The 20,164-nt window shown below is 37.0% G+C and overlaps 1 protein-coding gene across 2 annotated transcripts in view; it reads left to right on the top strand.

The window, feature by feature from the left end:
- LOC149079229 (protein turtle-like) overlaps positions 1-20,164 on the top strand; it is a 670,619-nt gene that overhangs the window by 138,376 nt on the left and 512,079 nt on the right. Inside the window, exon 2 of one of the 2 annotated variants that reach the window (XM_089240133.1) lies at positions 2,109-2,201. The exons of the other annotated variant lie outside the window; for it this stretch is intronic. The gene's annotated coding sequence lies outside the window, so the exon portion shown is untranslated. The remainder of the gene's footprint in view (positions 1-2,108; positions 2,202-20,164) is intronic. 2 annotated transcript variants of the gene reach the window in all.

The raw sequence follows: 20,164 nt of genomic DNA, 5'->3' as shown, positions 1-20,164 counted from the left end.
ATCTATCTAGCTATCTATCTATATTTATATACGGGGTGATTATAAAAAAACTATCCCGACATATGGGCCCGTAACTATCATACCATTCACAGAAACTGAATGAAATTTTGGCATAAGGTATTTTGAGGTATGCGCTCAAGAATGATATGGAAAGCAACAGTGTCACTTCAACAGTTACGGTTACAGTGAGAAAATTTCGAAAATATCAAATGGCAACACCAAGTTTTTTGTATTGGAATGCGATCTCGATACTGAAAAACACTAAATAGCGTTGGAATGGCACCTGTAGCACGAAAATCCCCGGAGCTAGGCAAGGAAAAAGTAAAAAGGACTTTGCCGTGCACCAGAGCATTAATGTTCGTCACACCGTTTCTTCGGCTGAGATCCCAGCCTGATTAGTCCTCCACAAGGTCATGTGGAAAATTTGTGAAACACAATAACATGCTTTATTTTATGCTGCTTCTCTGTCCTTATTGGTTGTCCTCACTTTTAGCCTATCTACCGCCGGTGATTTTCATGCTACAGTTGCCGTTCGAACGCTATTTAGGGTTTTTCACAATGGAGATCACATTCCAATACAAAAAACTTGATGTTGCCATTTGATATTTCCGAAATTTTGTCAATCATTTTTAAGTCATTTTGGATTGTTATATTGTGCATAAAGAGTATGTGTTTCCTTTTTATTCTCTCATCTGGTGAAGGGAAATTATCTCACGGATCGTGAAAATAGGAATTTGCCTACATGGCCCCTCGGACATTTCTTAGATGGACGAGGTCAACTTTTAGTCTGAAAGGGTCAGGCAGTCCAAGTTCCTGGAAACTTTCAGTGACGTAAAACCCATTCACCACGCAGATTGATTCAAGTCCCGCTCTAGGAGCAATATCTTCGGGGGGGGGGAAGGTTTCACTTCCCTCGAGGAGGATTATTGATGAGTATGTCAATGTGCGAAGACGTGCAAATTAATGCTTGAACAGGACTGCTATGGTCTTGATTATGATGTGTGTGTCAATGTTTTTACATCGTGAAATAGTTATAGAAAGGCACATCGATAGCGAAAGGTGCAGAGCAAATATGGGGCATCGTTATAATCTTTTGTGTTTTCTTCTTTATATATATTATTATTATGCAACTAAGGAGTCTAATAATTATTTTTTTCATCACAGCGCAAATGCCTTTGTCATAAAGTAATTATAAAGTTTTGAATGATTGACAATAATTTACACAAGATGTGTTAAGACATCGATAATAACATATTATCTACGGTACAATTTTATTATGTCATAATTCTCATCACAGCGCAAATGCCTTTGTCATAAAGTAATTATAAAGTTTTGAATGATTGACAATAATTTACACAAGATGTGTTAGGACATCGATAATAACATATTATCTACGGTACAATTTTATTATGTCATAATTCTCGTTACTTAAAATATGAAGAAAAAATTAAATGGAAACAATAAGATAAAGAAGTGACTTTTTATGAGACTTTTTATGTCTTTTAAAATTTAATACTTTATAATTGCTGTACGACAAGAACATTTACGTTGTGAAAAAATTATTATTAGACTCCTTGGTTACATAATAATAATATATTATAAAAGAAAACAAAATATTATAATGATACCCCATATTTGCTCTACAACTAGTGCCATTGATGTGCCTTTCTATAACTATTTCACAATGTAAAACATTGACACACACAACATAATCAAGGACATGGAAGTCTTGTTCAACTATTAATTTTTACATCTCCGCACATTGGAATACTCATCAATAATCACCCTCGAGAGAAGCGAAACCCCAAGATAATGTTCCCAGAGCGGGAATTTCAACCAATCAGTGTAGTGAATGGGCCTTAAGTCACGATAACTTTCTAGAAACTTGGACCGCCGGACCCCTTCGCAGTGAAAGTCGACCTCGTTCATCTAAGGAATGCCAGAGAGCCCTTGTGGACAAACCACCGTTCTCACGATTCCGTGAGATAATCCCCCGTCACCAGCCGAGAAAATAAAACGACCCCTGAAACAAATTTTATATGTTATAAAATCTTAAAACTTGAACCTTCTTGTAACAAAATATGTTTCTAAAGTCAACATGTTTGCAGATATATCTGCTGTGCAAACGATTCGGGACGCCTGTATATCTCGCCAATGCTGGAATACAAAGCATCCGTTATGACGATGTATCATCAATGCCGGTGAGTGGGTTAATCAAAAAGTAATAATTAAAACAGAAAATGCTTTAACTCTATTTTCAGCGTCATTTTAAAAATTACAAATACACAACCTGACTGCTGCAGACAAATTTTGATTTAGGTCGGAGATGCGTAATGTTTTTTTTAGCTCGCGGGTCATGTAACTTGCATTTCTGTCGCTCGCGGCCAAAAACTTGTATGTATAGTCAGACCATATGTCATGTATTTTACGGGACACATTTCCGTGATTTTGTAAATTTTATAAAACATTACCTGTTTTCTCTCACATATTTGATGTGATGGGGCTTACTTAAAAACTTTTGAAATCAAGAATTAAAATTATTTTTTTCATGCTTCAGACATAATTATCGTAATATAATTTATATCATAATTATTTATAGTCATATAAACACATTCATCTCACATATTTGTCTAACATATACGTTTTGTTTGGTGAATTTCATAAATTGTCATCCATTGCGTCTTGTGGAAGTTCCTTATTTCCAGCCATTGGCGATTTTTCAACAATTTCAGCGATAGTTGGCGACTTTACGTGCCGGTGGGTCATTCATCATTCAATTTTTATGACTGCAATTGACAACTTTACTTGAGTTTGAAAGAATTTTTTTTTTGGTTATAATTATCAATTTGACTTACATTTGACAATTTTTTTGGTGATAATTTGTGATATCCCGTAGGTATCCCAATTTTCTGTTTCCCGTACTTTAATGAAGGAAGTATGGTCAGCGCAGATGTTTATTGTGTTGTTTGAACAGATTATCCTTCTTCAGTGCTATCCGGAATAGTTTTAAAACAAAAAGCAATTATGATGGATCATAATATTACCCTTTCACATTTTTGTAATAATTTACCAATGAACAAGTTCAATTAAAAAATTTTATTAATAACTTAGCCTCTACGCATTTTACGTTTATATTTTGTTCTTTTTTAAGGTATATTTATTTGTACTGTACAGCATTATTCCCCAAATATTTTCGATACAGTGGACTCCCTATTCGTGAAGTTCAAGGTACCACGGACTCCTTGAAGCCCAAGGTGAATTTCTACTCTACATCCCCATTTTCAATCCAATTTTTTTTTTAATAATTTGCATTACATGAAAAATTGAAGTTATAAATTACAATTTCACAACAATAAATGTGTCTTACACGGAATAATAGTAAAACAAAATTATTCCATGGAATGTGCAGAATTCCCGTACTTCATTTTTACTATCATTGGCTTGACCTTCGAGGGATAAGAGTTTTTTTCAAAAATTACTTCGAGACAAACTGGTGAAAATGCATTGGTTTAGTAAAGCAAATACAAGTATTTTCTCATTTCTCGGGAAATAGAATTTTGACATTAACCAATGAAACTAAATTGAAATAACGTGAAAATAACATTTAATTGTCAATCTGATTTGACCAGGCTTTCCTCAGTATCACACACAACAGGAAAAGCAAACAGAAGACAAGAAAAAAAATATCGAAAATATAATATATAAGCCATTGGGCGATTGTGAGGGATTTCCTCCATAATTCAGCAACTGGAAACAGGTTAATGATAGACGTGAACGTGACCGTCTATATCCTATGTACTTATATTTTTCTTTTGCTCCTTTCAACGTGTCGTACTGAAGGGCTCTGTATGTACTTTTTCTTATTCCCCCGCCTTTACTCAGGAGACGAACAAATACAGAAATAACAGAAATATTGCCCATGACTGATGAATAAGACAGAAATCGATAAATAAATATATACGTGATAACTTGGAACGTCTTGGGGTCTACTTTTTTTTTTCTTTTATTATTATCATTTCTGGAAGAATAAAGAATACGTCCTCGTTGTTAAGAACATATGGACAGATATTCTGAGGGATAAGAAAGAATTGAATAGGAAATAAATTTTTATATCTTGTTAGGGACAGACTTCACTCCCGTACCGAGAAATTGGATCTTTTTTGAGTAAATCTTTGTATTTGCTGGAAAAATACATTTTTTTTTTTTTTGTACGTTGTCTATATTTTGACGCTTTCCTTAAAGTAAATAATAGAGGAATGTGATTTTTGCTTCGGAAATGAGTTATTGTGCTTTCAATTACGATGAATTTTAGGAGTTGTGCAAATTTTTACAGTAAACATTGAATATGTTTTACACATATTTTTGATTGTAGGTATAAGGTATCCATGTGCCGGTGAAAAGTTTGACATATCTCTTATAGTAAATGTTTGAAATATTTTTAAAGAAAAGTATTAAAATAGCTTACGCGCATGATAAAATAGCATGACATCAATGTACGTATGGAAATTGTGATTTTCAATATAAACTGCTCAATCCATGAAATGTAGTAAAACCGATGGAGATTCTACCCTTTCTCAATCCGATTTAAAATTAAATTTTGAATTTTTTGAAATTTTTCAATGTCTTTGATAAAGTGAATTTTCTGGATGTTATGTCGAAACTGATATTCGGAAAGAGAAGTTATTTGCTTCCTCCGGGAATCGAAACCGGATCCCCTTGCATATCGGGCAAGCGCGATAACGAATACACCAGAGACACACTTTTGAATTCCTTATAACACGTATTAGTAGCGTGAAGCGCTGAGTGGAGCCGCAGCAGCCTCCCTTAACTACAGCCATTTTCGCTCCAGTTGGCGTTTTGTATGAAATATACCGACAATTGAATTTTCTGGATGTTATGCCGAAACTGATATGATGTCTGATCCAATATCTTTATTTCGGTTTATTCAAGACTTTTTACGACGTAGCGCATGCGTACTGCCGGCAGCTGCTTTGAGCCGCTTTTTCCCAGCAATCGTGAGGTGAGTGCCAGTCAGTATGAGAATATGCACCAGAGTGGCGCAATGGTAAGATGCTAGTGAAGGTACAGGGGATCGAATCCATCGGGCACAAGTTCTTTACTTACGCAGCCTGGGGCGACAACCGATAGATGGCGCCTTCATTTTCCACCTAACTCCATTGGTTGGAAATTGCCGTCTGGTGATATGGCCGGAGTTGGTGTTCGTTAAATTAGGCAGCATGCCACAACGTAAGGTTCAGTGCGTGCTTTGACTACAGTATGGACTAAATAGAATTATGAGCTTTATTTTATTTGAAACAGCATGCATCAGTTTATTTAACAACTGCCCAAATGCTACTTAATACTTAACAAACGATCGAGTGTCGTTTGGACTCCGCAGATACCCTGAAGATGCTAACATTGAACTTAAATGAACTAGAAATAAACTTAAGGAGTTGACCTTTTCAATGCGACTAAAATTTAAACTAATCATGTTCGGTACTCTCTGTATCCGCCATTACTTTTGAATAACTATACTACTACTAAACCACACATGCAACCTCATCCATATTCCTCTGCGGAACTACTAACGAATCTGTACATGTTGGAATGTGCATGCCCGTGTTGTGAACCTAGTGTGAAGTTTCTTTCTTTGTAATGTTTGTCATAGCGCCGCCATTTGCCAGCGTAGACGCAATCGATGCCACATTATTGTGCCAACAATGTATAGTTTTGATAACTATATAGACGGGGCATTGCGTATTAAGCCATAAAACATGTATAGAAATGCTTCCAACTCTATTAAAAAAACTTAAACGATTCATACAGCTGAAAGGAATATACCCTTGCATACATAAAAATAATTACTAATACTCTCAGGCAGTAATTACGAATTCGCATGCATTTCTCAAAATAATTATAGAATATTAACCATTTCTTGACATTATTTTTAGGCATTGCAGATCAATATAATTAATATAATTTATCGTGGTTAAATATATAACCAATAATTTCTATTCAAAAAGTTATTTTTAATCGTACACCGACTAACCAACGATACCTAAACTTTACATCGTTCTACCGTACAATGTGTAGTGTACATGTCATATACGTTTATGACTATGATTGATCAAACACTGAAAGATGGCAATTATCAAATATTCCGATTAATTACGGTTAGATTACGTTAATTACGATTTCAAAACTCCTGAAGCTCAAACAGTAATTTCATTAATTAACAGTAAATAAATTAGTCAGTCGGTATATGAAATTAAAGATGTAAGGTAATAGGATTATCATGAATGGAAACATTATGAAATGTTAGAAATATGTTTCACCAGAATAATATTAAGATATTAAGATAAGGTAATTTTATTTAACCCGTTGAAACACAGACACAGCTCATTTAGGTGCTAAGCTAGCTTTTGAGCCCACAAAAATATTAATTGTTTCCTGTTTGTGGGCACAAATAATTACGAAAGAAAAGAAATACATAGATAAATCAATAAAATATAATACTAGCTATAATATACTGCGCTGCCCGGGTTTTCTTGAATAACTGAGAGGATTGAAAATGTGACGAACAATTATAAAGGCATAAACTATCATGCATAATACTGGCAGCATTAAAGAAATGGAAAACCATATAAAGGCATATACATGTCTGGCACGCATTGGTAGGAAACCACGAAAACCAAAGTAAACGCTCCGAAAGTGATTGTTGAGGCTCCGAAAATCATTGTTGCCCTAAAGTTTTTCCACCCATTTCGGGCATTTGCCCTGCTCTGACAAGCTTTTAAAGTAGCCGATTGCTCAAGTCCGGTCCCATTTGGTATATGCTAAATTTGGCGACCATCGATCTAAAATTGTAGATTTGTATAGGGATCGTTTTACAGAGAATAAATTTTATATATGTAGATAAGGAAATGTGTGTGTGGCAACACAGGAATGCAATTGATAGACAAAATACAAAATATCGATATTTAGCGGAGTGTCCAAGAAGATTATTTTACATAGCCAAATAGGTAAAAGTAGGTTATTTGAATTTTCTCGAATTAACAATCATGATTTTTAACTTATGGAAAAATATATATATCAAGATTGTTAAATTATCAACTGTGGAAATAAATTGAATATTTTAGGAACTATATTAAGGGGAAAAAATTTTCGAAACGAATTTTTTTATTAGGTTTTTGTTCATGTACAGTATGATACGTCAATGTTTCGTATATTACTAAATTTATGAGGGTGAATAATTCTGTTATTCGATTCAGTTTAAATGTGTTAATCATTCTTCCATTGTATCTAAATATTTAATTTACCAAATAGGTAGGCAATTGGCATTTTAGTTGATGAAAAACATCTGCATGCATCGAAACAGAAACTAATCTCACTGATGACCAAAATATGAACAGTCAGGACATTGACTTCATATGACACTATACATACATACATACATACATCGGAATAATTTTTTATCACCTTGACCACGACAGACTGTCGACACGACGCGCAGTTAAATTACCTTGAAACGGATTATAATTCAGTGTGAGTAACCTTTTTTCGCCCCTACCAACCTCTACCCATCATGTACTGCCAGCCTGTTGTAGCACGTACAATTCTTCAAAGAGAACCACGCCTTTGGCTGGTGGGTACACGAAAAGGTGGCTGTATTTCTCTCCCCCACCAAAACTCACTTCATCCACAGCGTTAATTACTGATGAGACACCACTTTCTCTTCGGGAGATTTTCGTTTGACCCAAATTACTGCTACTCATTGAACTTTTACATTGGAACCGATGGATCATCAAGACGTGCAAATGATTCTCCGAAATCCGTGTTACAATTTAATTGTTCTTTTGACGATGAAATTTGGCAAAAAAATAGGAAGAAATATAGTTTCTTGAAAGTTATATACGGAACGCAGTAACGTGGCCATAAAGGCTTACCGTTCGATTTGTGATCGATAATATCGATTGGAGGATGATATATTACACCTTCCTCCTTATCTCGACCACTTTTGAGAACTAAAGGGTAATTTGGGAATTCAACAATGGATTTTATCTCGGTTGGCTGTGGAGAAAAAGATTTGGTTTAATACCATTAATAACTAATTTGTGTCTTTTTTATATTAATTGATTAAGCCGTCCATTTCTGTCTCGTAAAAAGGTATTTGAAAGAATAATCTACGGTGTGACGTCGCACAAATACTTTTATTCTGATATTACTGATATTTCTATGGAGGTTACGTTAAAAGTTTTTGAATACTTTTAAAATATTGTTCTTAATTGTCTGTAGAGAAAAAATCAAATTCTAAAATTGATTATTTTAACGATAGTTTGTATCAGTTTAATCAGGGTGTGAGAAGTGACAAAGACCATTTTGGAGCGGCTTTGGAGCAGCAAAATTCAAGATTCAGAGCAGTTTTGGAGCAGCAAATTGAGGATTCGGAGCAGCAAAATATAGGATTCGGAGCAGATATTTATAAATTGGAGCAGCGAAATTAACAATATTTTCATTAACCTTCACCACTTTTCCAAATATAACAACTGCACTGTCTTTTTTTTTATCAAACATCTTTTCATCAGCTTGTTTTTTCTTTTTGTTGTTTCAGGCATTTGACACCTTGTCTGAAACAGCGGCTGTCATAAAATTTTTCGCACCAGTCTATTTAAGATGATTTTTGCTTACGGAGGGCACTACACTATTGTCTGTCTTCAACAGCAGCACTTCAAATGAGCCAAAAATGTTCTATAAGTGTTCAATTTCTTTATTCTCTGAAAGAAATTGTGGCAAAATGGGAGAGAATTTCGGAAGAATCACCACGATGTTTGGCGATTCAGCACTCATTATTTGGCGACATTGGCGATTCAATACTCGTTATTCGGCAACATTGGCGATTTAACACTCGTTATTCGGCAACATTGGCGATTTACCACTCGTTATTCGGCAACATTGGCGATTTAACGCTTATTAATCGGCAAAGTTTCTAAATTAGCAATCGGCGGACATGCGCTTTTTATTCCCGGAATGAAAATTTCTTTTCACGAAACATCGAGATTTGACGCAATGACGATCGACTACTGACGATATTTCTGCTGCTTCCAGAGGCCACTTTTTTCTTGAAAACGGAAACTGACTCGCATTTGCGCTTTAAAGCTGAAAGACCATTGCAAACAATCTTCAGTTGCACGATCACGGATAATATCGGGGTTTCGCGATGGAAAGCCCGATGCAGGGGCCGATTGTTTAAATAAGGCGATAGTTCAAGTACAGTGGAATAAAACACGCTCTTCTGGGAAAGATTCGTTTCGCGGCAAGCAGGAACAAAACATTTTTGGCGTCCTCTCCGAAATTCTTGGCATACTGAAGCAAAATTCGATATTTGGCGCAGAACAATACAAAATTGTACTATTGGAGCAGGATGGCGCAAGATGTTAATTTTGGTGTAGTGCGGCGCAATTGACGTAGAGTTCCCACCCCTGGTTTAATTCATACGCATGAGATTATGGTGTAGTCTGGTGTGTATAGTGATCCCGAATGACAGGGCCGATGAAGTTTGCTTCTCGCCTATAAGGTGCATATGTGAGCTTCTAATTGTCAGAGAAGTCTTTTCACAAATTAGACAGCGGCACTACGAACGCATCGTGCATACCTCGGAAAATCATGACAACGACAACGTGTACACATACGAGGTTTGTTCAAAATGTATCCGACCATGATTTTTCGTGCACCAACCAATGAAGCTGTGGAGGCGTGGTTTGGTGAACGTGAGTAGACAATCCTTGTGAGCATGCGTGAAATTTTTTCTCGCCTTAAAAAAAGCTGCCAGGCACAGGCAGACCGCTGATGAGTGAGGAAGTGTAAGCGAGCACGGTGTGTCGCATTTACCGGTATCGTCGAATACGGAAATATCTGTCAACAGGCCTCCTACAGAGTCTGGCAAATTGATAATAATAATTAAGTGGGAAATTTTTTTTTTGGTTACAGTTTCCAAATATGCAAGATGAAACCTTTCTGGGGGGGAAAATGATAATATAAACCGAAGTCCTGATAAGTGTTAGCACATTTTCCCCTTGTTATGTTTTGGTCCGTTCTGTACTTTGCGAAAGTGATAACAATACCCGAATGGTTACAGTATCGTAATTATAATAAGCGGCGTCGATTCTATTTCATGTGGAAATCGGGAAAATGTGGAAATCGCATTCCGCAGACCGCTTACTAGTGAGGAAGTGTAAGAGAGTGCGGTGTGTCGCATTTACCGGTATCGTCGAATACGGAAATTTCTGTCAATAGCGGACCCTTCTGACCTCCTATATAGTCTTGCAAATTGATAACAATAGTTAAAGGAAAAAAAAATTTTTGGTTATAGTTTCCAAATATGCAAGATGAAACCTTTCTGGTGGGGGAAAAATGATAACATAAACCAAAGTCCTGATAAGTGTTAACACATTTTCCCCTTGTTATGTTTTAGTCCGTTCCGTACTTTGCGAAAGTGATAACAATACCCAAATGATTATAGTATCATGATTATAATAAGCGGCGTCGACTTTATTTCAATCGATACGTTCTATTTTCCCTCCGGATATTTAGAAATATAAGAGACACTAGTTACACACACATGATATTTCGTTCGCAACAAATTTCTTTAGGGAGTTTTTGTATTCAACGCCCCGTTTCCAACGAGACAGACAATTTAATAAACTTCATTAGCATGCACGAAGTGGAATGATTTTTTTATCTTCCAGCATATACAGATACACATTAGCAGTAGAGGAAAAAAAACTCTAACAACCTCCTTATATAGAGCTAAGTTAAAAATGACAAAAAAGCTATAAAACTTGGCGAGTAAAAGCCAACGAAGTAAAAATATTCAAATTTTTATATCTAGAAGTATTTTACTTTCACGGAGTTATTGCGAAGAAATGAGAAGAATCTTAATTTTTTGGGGGAATTTTAAGCGACCATAAAAACGATTGTCATTCAAATAACATTACAAACATTTGGGATACAAAAAAATATCAGAATATTTCTTCGAGATATAATTTATCCAATTTATTCAATTTAGTACCACTTGTGTAATATTTTTTCCCCCCATGTTATTTTCTCAAGGATTTCTCCATACGAGGATTCCCTATAGGCCTGTTTCTCTTTTTTTTAGTACGATTTCTGTCTAGACATGTAATTTCTGCTCCCGTCGACGTCTGTATTGCGCAAAGTGATTGTAAGCACCGAAATTATTATTATTACATGTCTACGGTTATTTACATCTTAGAATCGAAATTTTAAACACTTACGCCATAACTATTTGGAGATTATTTCAGGGATGTCATTATAATAATGGGTTTTAATGAAGTGGGTGTTTGTGATTAGAATGATATTATTTTAGTTTGTAATATCAAATAAGGTGAGATTTTGTGCTAGGTTTTAAATTTATTTCTCTATTAACCAACATAATTGGGTGAAATTGGTACAGGGTGATAAATGCACATCTCAGGCTTCTATTTCAGACGCGAAAACAATTTCAAGATGTTGAATGATTAATAGAGCCCGGATTATATGCAAATGCATATGCACATATGCATTTGCATGTTTTAGCCTTTTTTAGCAATAATGCACGTAAATGCATAAAATCAAAGAATCTTCACAATAAGTGCATATTTTTGAAAGTTTAGTCAAGCGTAATCACCTTTTTTTATAATTTTTGTAATAAATATTGCTAATAATGCAGTAAAATCTTTCTATTGCGGTCACTGGCGTTACAAAAAAATTCGTTCGTAAAATGAGGGGTGACCGTTGATCAGGGGTTTGAGATGCATTCTTCTATTATACAAGGAGGAAATATTATTTGGCCGAAACAAAAGGGTCACTGCATCTAAGGAATGTCCGTTAAGAAGGGGTTTTACTGTGTATTATAATATCGGTTTTTCTCTGCCGTAGGTGAAATTTAGTGAATTAATAGAGATGCTCCTATTTTTTTTCCAAATATCGACTGTTCTATTTTTAAGGTTATTTCTAGAGATATGTCAAAAGCGCTAAATATTTTTTTTTTTAGAAATGGTGTCGAAATTCCTTTGTTACTGGTATTTCGTTACTGAGCAGCTACAGCAAACTAGAAATTAAAAATGCCTAAATAAAAAATATGTAGAAGTTTTTTTGTATAAGCACAGTATACAGTATACATATGTAGGGATGGTTTTGTAAATGAATATGCTCTGAGAAATAGAAAACATTTATTTAAAGCCCATCTGCATATTTGCATGGTGATTTTTTAAATTTTCTTATTTTTGGCAATTTTCATTTTTTTTCAGAATTTTCTTAGCGTATATTTTAGGATTTTAATGCATTTTGTTGGCATTTATAAGTGCATATTTTGGAATTTAATGAATTTTTCGGTTTTTAATGCATTTCATTTTTCGGTTTATAATACACTTCATTTTTCTGTTTTTAATGTATATTTTGACATTTTCAAGTCATATTTTGGCATTTTAAGTGCATATTTTGGTATTTTAAGTGCATATTTTGGCATTTTAAGTGCATATTTTGGCATTTTAAGTGCATATTTTGGCATTTTAAGTGCATATTTTAGAGCATATTTCGCCACTTTTTTACAGTATATAATCCGAGCTCTAATCATTACAATTCCAAGCTGACCTAAACGCCATTTTTGAGAAAACTTGAGACGTCAGCATTATCGCCATATACATCAACTAGTTTCCTGTGTGTCAACCGTTCCCATTGTTTTGGCCGCATAAGCGAAATAAATTATCGATTGATTGATTATCTCTATATCCAATCGTTGTTCCTTATCCGTTTTTTTTTTTCTTTTAACGATTTTTCAAACATCTGCTTGGAACAATTGTCTCGAGCACACATGGTAGAACTAGCAAGGACACGAAACAAACACAACTGCAAGAACATAAATACGTTTGGACCATACATATGCATACCTTCACGTAACACGTTCTGACATGTACTGTTCGTTAGAAATTCCTCAGAGGAATATGTACGAAGTGCATGTTCGGTTAAGTAGTAATAATAATAGTCATCACATCAGCCACCCCTTATGAACAACATAAGATATGACATGAAGTAGGCAACCTTTGGCTAAACAGAAGAGGTCCTAAACATGTTGGGGTAAATCGAGAAGCTATCCATACTTAGAATAAGACAACCATAAGTATTCTGTATGGGCATTGTATGATGTTTATCACGTGTATATATTGTTTATAATTTTTGTTAATTGCATTTTTAATTGGGTTTCTTTTTTCTTCAAACCGAGCACAACTCAGGTCTATCGCCATAGGCAATTTTCTACCTAGTGAGTTGTGCCGGAAGTGTAATTGCGTGTACCTAACAGTCTGAGTGCGTATCTAGTGTTGTGTATGATTTTTCAGTGCTGCCATCTATATCTCAGAAGTGAAGTGAGTGATGTGTCATGACTGAATATTTGTACTGTTTGTAGGTCTGTTACTCTCTGTGGCGAGACTTTTTAACGGGGAGATCGGCTCGCATTTGCTGCTCGAAGTTGGGAACCACAGAAAACCAACTTCAGCCGACCACCACTGTGGCGACGGTGGGGCTCGAACCCGGGTCCCCGCGATGGGATGGGATGGCCCGCGATGAAGATGCAGGGAGAGGAAAAGCTCCTGTGTTCGTATCTCTTTCGAAATGTGCCAGCGTATTTTTGATTGTGAGTAACGTGCTGTTGGATTTAATAAAGTGCGCGGTTCGTTTAATTTCTTACCGGGTGTTTCTTTGACGTCGCGTTAAAAAGTTACGGACGATTAAATTTGACACTGGAAGCGGCGTGGCTTCTAATGGAGCTACAACGTTGATGACGTCACTGATCAAGTGTGACTTTTAAAGATGGTCTCCTGAAATTTCCCGGTGAGCTGTCTTCAATTAAATCTGCGAATAAGAAGGGTAATAACCAGAGGAACAATTTGAGATAACTTGAATTCAATTCGGTGACTTTGTTCTAGAGATATGAATTTTTGATCTGCGCATGTTAAGTCTATGGGGTATATTAGAAAAATTTTTTGAATCCTTTCTATGTTTATTTTGACCATAATTTTGAAAATTTCCTATTAAGAGACCTGTATATTTCTCTCCTCTTCAAACCGCATCGAAATATCTGTAGTTGTTAAATATTTACAATCGTTTGAAAATTTTCTCGTAATGGTTCCTACGAGAGTCTAACATGGTGTAACTTTATAGCGACACAATTTTTTACGAATTGTCCTTAAAAATAGCACAATATTCTGCCTGGATAATATGTTTTGATTGCATTGTTCCGCCGCAAGAACCGAATTTCTACGATTAATTGAAGTTTTTATATGATTTTTCAAAATATGTTGTTTGTGCCAGGAGTCCCTGGTCAATTATGTAAACATTGCGGCCAAACGATAAAGATATACTATATCGATTAGAATTTTGTAATTTATGACCATGTGTCCCGATCAAAATGACTTTCATTGACCAATTGTCCCGTATTCGTACCGTTTTCTCCTCGAATAGTGTAATTGATGCTGCAGACTGTGTTGACACATGATATTACTCCAGGTCATACGTTCCGTTTTGGTTTCTCAAAATTCATTGAAACTGAAATATCCGAGAGTGTGAGAATGGAAAAGACACCCCCACCAACGGAAAAAGTGCTGTCAACCCCAAAGAGGTCTGCGGACGGACGCTATTATTTCAGAAATAAAAAGATCAACGACTCCATTGAGTTACAACATCATAAGAAACAGAAAACTCCCCGGGTAAGAAATAAGAACAAAAATGTCGATAGATTCCTCCAAATGATTTCATCGTCGGACGAGGAACAAGCCGACAGCACCGTAGAGATTTCAAACGGGTCTGAAACTTTTCATAGCTTAGAGATCGACTCGTATATGGATACGGAGAGCTTTCTGAACTCGACACAGTTAACACCCCCACTAAACGATGATGAACAAATTGTATCTACAGAGGACTGGCAGACTCAGTATGATGACAAAGACGGTGTCTCACAAGAAATTATAGGAGAGGAAAATGAATCAACGGCAACACATAGTCCATTGACAACATCAAGCAAGAGTTCAAAGGATCAACAACTGTATTCGATTCACGACATGATCAACAGCATGATCCGAATTAATACAGTTTCGGAACTTGACACTTCCATTCGTCAGCTGTTGGATGAATTAATAGATCTGATCCCCGAAGAACAAATGAACATACTCGATAGAAAAGGAGCTGATAGTTCCCTAAATAATTATGAGACAAATGGCGATAGGGGAAGCCATACAATTTCTGATTACAAAGACCAATCCTTGAGCTCCAAATTCTTCAGGGCTCCATTAGAGGAAGAAGATATGGATGATATCCTTTCTCCCAGTAGAGAAACTAAAAATTCAAAGAACATTTCTCAAAAGAAAAGGGAGGCCATATATAGCAGCCTCAGTCCTTTTCTTAAGGATAAATCGTCACATGGAGACAGACCAAAGTGGAATAAGCCTCCCGACTCCAAGAGAGATCCGATGGATATTTCCAAAAATCGGAACACAGATGAAAAGGAATCCTCAAAAGCAAATGAGATATCACCTAGCTCAGCTGGGAGAACTATTCATGAACGGACTGACAAATCCTGCAACGCCAAAATGAATCCTCAAGTGCTTCCTATTAACGCACGAAAAACTTTCAAGGTAGATGACATCATCAAGGACTTGTTTCAAATCATAAATTACACTACGGGAGTGGGTAAGAATTTCAAATATGGGATACCAGCGACGCACCGGAAAAAAGCGAAGAAGAGGCTTGATATCCTATTACTGTGGTTGGGTGACCAAGAGAAGACTCTTACAACAAGAGCCACCCAAACACAGCAAACTGACGAAAGGCATGACTGGAATCATCCCACTGGAGTTGACATAATCACACAAACTGAAGAATGTTACAAGAAATCGCAGAGGGAGATCGAGGAAGTCTTTGGCATTAACAAAAACAATGAACTCACAGGCAGTAAGGAAAAGTCCCAACCACAGAGGCAAATGAATAACAAGACAAAACAGTGGAAATGTAAGGACGGCTCAACGAATAAACAAAACAACTATCTACACACCACTGAGGCTAAGGTGCCAATGCATATCACGCATAAGACAACTCCCAATAACCACACGCCAACGTCAATACAAGCGTCGGACCAAAGAAGGGATACAGAAGATGACAGTGATACTAGCCAGTATGTTACCGTCGAAGAAGTGGATTATACAAGAGAAACTATGGATGAGAAGACTCATCCACATAGAACTAATATACAGAAAAGGCTGTATAACATGTCCCTGCAACAAACATCAAAAACCGGGAGAAATTTGGAAAACCATGGCAAAGATACAGAAGATGATCTCGAGAGTGGTACATTCACCGAAGTACTGAACAAAAGACAAAAGCGAAAGCAACGGACCACAGCAAATGAAACCACAAGTGGTAAAACTTTCCCCCTGCTGTTGTATAGGAATAAAATTATGAAAAATCTACAAGCCACTAGTAATATAACTTCCCTTCATATTTTCAACAGCAAAATCAGTAACATCAGGAATATTAAAGGTGGAACTGCAATAGACTGTTTAAACCAGAACGATCGCCTGGAACTTAAGCGGTGGATTTTAAATGACAAAATCCTGAGGCAACTTTATTTTGTCGTAATTCCAGATGATCATCTGCCACGACCTAATTCAGTGAAACAGGGTCGAAGAGCGACACAACAAAATCAAGGATCCTTTGAAAAACAAGGATGTCAAGCCAGCAGGAAACAACCAAGAATTTGGACGTCACTTTCTGGCCGTGGCACGATAACATCCTATTCATCGTCAAAAACTGCAGGTGGGATGATACCTAAACGTCAGCTGACAAATGGCACCACACTCTCCTATCCGAAGAGGACGGTCTCATATGCTGATGCATTGGAAAATATAAACAATTTCCCTCTGCATTTGAAATTCTTTGAAGATGATTACATCAATCGAAAAATCATCTTAAATGACTTCTATGAACAAATGGAATATGAGCAACTATCTGACTATATATATGATATTATACCCAGGAAAAACGACATAGTAGTGAAATGCGCCCACTCATTAGCGGCTAAGGTCATTAGTGTCGCTGTTGGAAATAACTTCAAATTAAAATATCATCTATCGGCAAAGGGTGCCGCAACTTACGTATTCTAGCCTATAACAGTACTAATGTTCACAAACCTTAAAATACTTCAGATTAACTTGAACAGGAGTGAAACTGCCACTTATACTATGGTGCACCATATTTCTGAGAAAAAAATAGATATAGCCTTAATCCAGGAACCGTGGCAGTATAGAGGAATGCTTAAGGGCCTTCCTGGTATGTGGATGAAATTTAATTCACAAAATTGTAAAGCAGCTATAATAATTCCGAATAACAGAATAATTGCATCAAGTTTCTTGACATTCAGAAACAGTGTATCCGTAAAAATTTGTTTGACAAATAAAGAGCTTGTTCTGACATCAGCTTACGCCTCCCCATCCCAAAAAATAGAAGACACTATCACTGAACTCAATATTATTTCCCAGACAACTGGCAAAACTTCTTCAATCATCGGTGCCGATATGAATGCTCACCATATACATTGGGGTTACAAGGACATCGACAGCAGGGGACGTAAACTTTTAGATCTACTCAGGGCTCAACATCTTTCACTTCTCAATGATGGCAGCTGCACCTATAGTTGGGAGGATGCTTCGGGCAGCCCTGACGTCACGCTAACGAACGATGTAGATATCTTTCGGAGAACCCACTGGAGCATTTCTGATGAAGACAGCTTGAGTCCCCACTTCTATATACATCTAGCTCTGACCGAAAAAGCTAATTTACAAACCATCGCCAAGTATTCAAATTCTGAAAGAAGAGTTAGAAATTTTCTTCAAACTCTCGGTAGACAAATGCCTGATATCATTAGTGACTTACATCATGCGAGAAATAGAGAAGAGCTAGACAACTCTATTTCAAATTCGTTTAATTTAATATCATCAATAGGCAATAGGTGGCTCAAAATAACCACAACCACCAAAGAAGCTGCACCCTGGTGGAACAAAGAACTGGAGGTGTCGAGAAAAGCTCTACGGTCTAGCAAGCGAAAATTCTACGCGGCCACCGATCAGAATAGAGGTGTATTGAAAGAGATTTTCCATCGAAGAAGGGCCTTGCATAATAAGCTTATCAAAAAGACCAAACACCAAGCGTGGAAACAATTTTGTGAGGCTTCTACTAATCCATTTGGCAAGGTCTTCAAGGCAGCTATAAGGCAAAAAAAAATTACGCCTCAAATATTCTCATATAACCCAGACAATGACAGCCAACGCGTGCAAGCACAACAATTACTTTCCGACATTTTTCCTGATGAAGGAAATGAAATAGGTCAGTCTTCCCAGACAGCTGACTGCGAGCGCATTTGTTTTGTTGAACCAGAAATTACTTCTAGCGAAATCAAAAGAGTCATTAGTCATCTAAATGACAAAAAAGCGCCTGGAATGGACATGATCAACAATATCCTGATCAAAAGAATCAACAGGACGTTCCCTGAATTTTTGTACGTAATGTACAACCGATGCTTCCGACTTCTGCTGTTTCCTACACACTTCAAAAACAGTAAAGTATTACTGTTTTTGAAAAAAGATAAAAATCCTAGCCTACCTGAGTCATATAGGCCTATACATCTCCTGTCGACTGTAGGAAAAATATTTGAAAAGATAATTGCACAACGAATTGTATTCGAGTTAGACAAAGTTAATTGGATCAATGACCACCAATTTGGTTTCAGACATGGTGTCTCCACTGAACACGCTCTGGTTGCCATTCAGCAAGAAATTAATACACAGAAAAAGAAAAAGCACGACATGGCAATCATAACTCTTGACGTTCAAGGGGCTTTCGACTCTGTTAAATATCCAGTTATCCGCAGCAGATTAAACGAGGCTCCAATTTCCTCCCAGCTAAAGAAAATAGCCGAAGACATTCTTTCTAACCGTACAGTTTCAATAGTTACTGGCAGTGGAGCAGTGTCGAAACAATTAACTCAAGGTTGCCCACAGGGGTCCTGCTCTGGCCCACTATATTGGAATCTGGTACTTAACAACATCTTCCAGCTCAAGTGGCCAAATAACGTGCTGGTCCAGGCCTATGCGGATGACATTATCGTATTGGTCTCGGGCCCCACGGTGGAGGGAGTTGGTAAAAACGCCTCCAGCGTCCTGGCTGATATCAGCAACTGGCTAACTGAGAACGGCCTTAAATTAGCCACCAACAAAACAAACTTCCTATGGGTCTCCCCCAAAGGGAAACGTCCGCCACAAATTCGTTCGTCAAACAACTTCATCAAGAGACTCCGCAAAATTAAAATTCTAGGTATCCATTTTAACGACAAATTGGACTGGAAAGACCATATCACAGAGCTGAACACAAGATCCAATCAACTACTCACGAGGCTTCACTGCATAGCAGGCAGGAATTGGGGAATCAACACTAGGATGCGCAGGACTCTTTACATCACGGTCGCACAACGTATTCTGGTGTATGGAGCCGCCATATGGGGAGCCAATGCTACCGTATCCCTACAGAAGCGCCTTGACTCAATTCAGAGGGGATATCTGCTATATATCTCTAAGGCCTACTCAACTACGCCCACAAATGCACTACAAGTCATACTGGGATTGCCCCCACTCAGTCTCCTGGTAGAATGTGAAGCCAAATTTAGCCTCTTGACCCGTCTGAAAACTCCTGTTACGCTGGGGAATGGCGAGACACTTTCCTACGTTCAGATGGAAAGGAAAATCACAGGATGGTCCCAGCATCCTTCACAATCTGTGGAGGAATGCCGCATTGAACTAAAAGGAGAAATACACCCACAGGCTGAATATAAGATCTACACTGATGGCTCCAAGACTGAGCATGGAGTGGCTTCGGCCATGGTTACCTTTCAGGATGACTTGGAGATAAGTAACTGGAGCAATAAACTCAATGATCTAAATACGGTATTTCAGGCGGAGCTGTTTGCGCTGCTCACAGCTACGCAACAGGCAAGCGCTAGCAAGAAAGAAACACACATTTTTTCTGATTCACTTTCTTCATTATATGCGGTTCTAGACCCCCTATC

This window comes from Pholcus phalangioides, unplaced genomic scaffold, assembly GCF_987345545.1.
Source record: "Pholcus phalangioides strain wild (caught in Gottingen) unplaced genomic scaffold, Ppha-v1.0 ptg000012l_1, whole genome shotgun sequence".
NCBI lineage: Eukaryota > Metazoa > Arthropoda > Arachnida > Araneae > Pholcidae > Pholcus > Pholcus phalangioides.
Note: the sequence above shows the minus strand (reverse complement) of the source record. Positions and strands in the feature narration are given on the sequence as shown.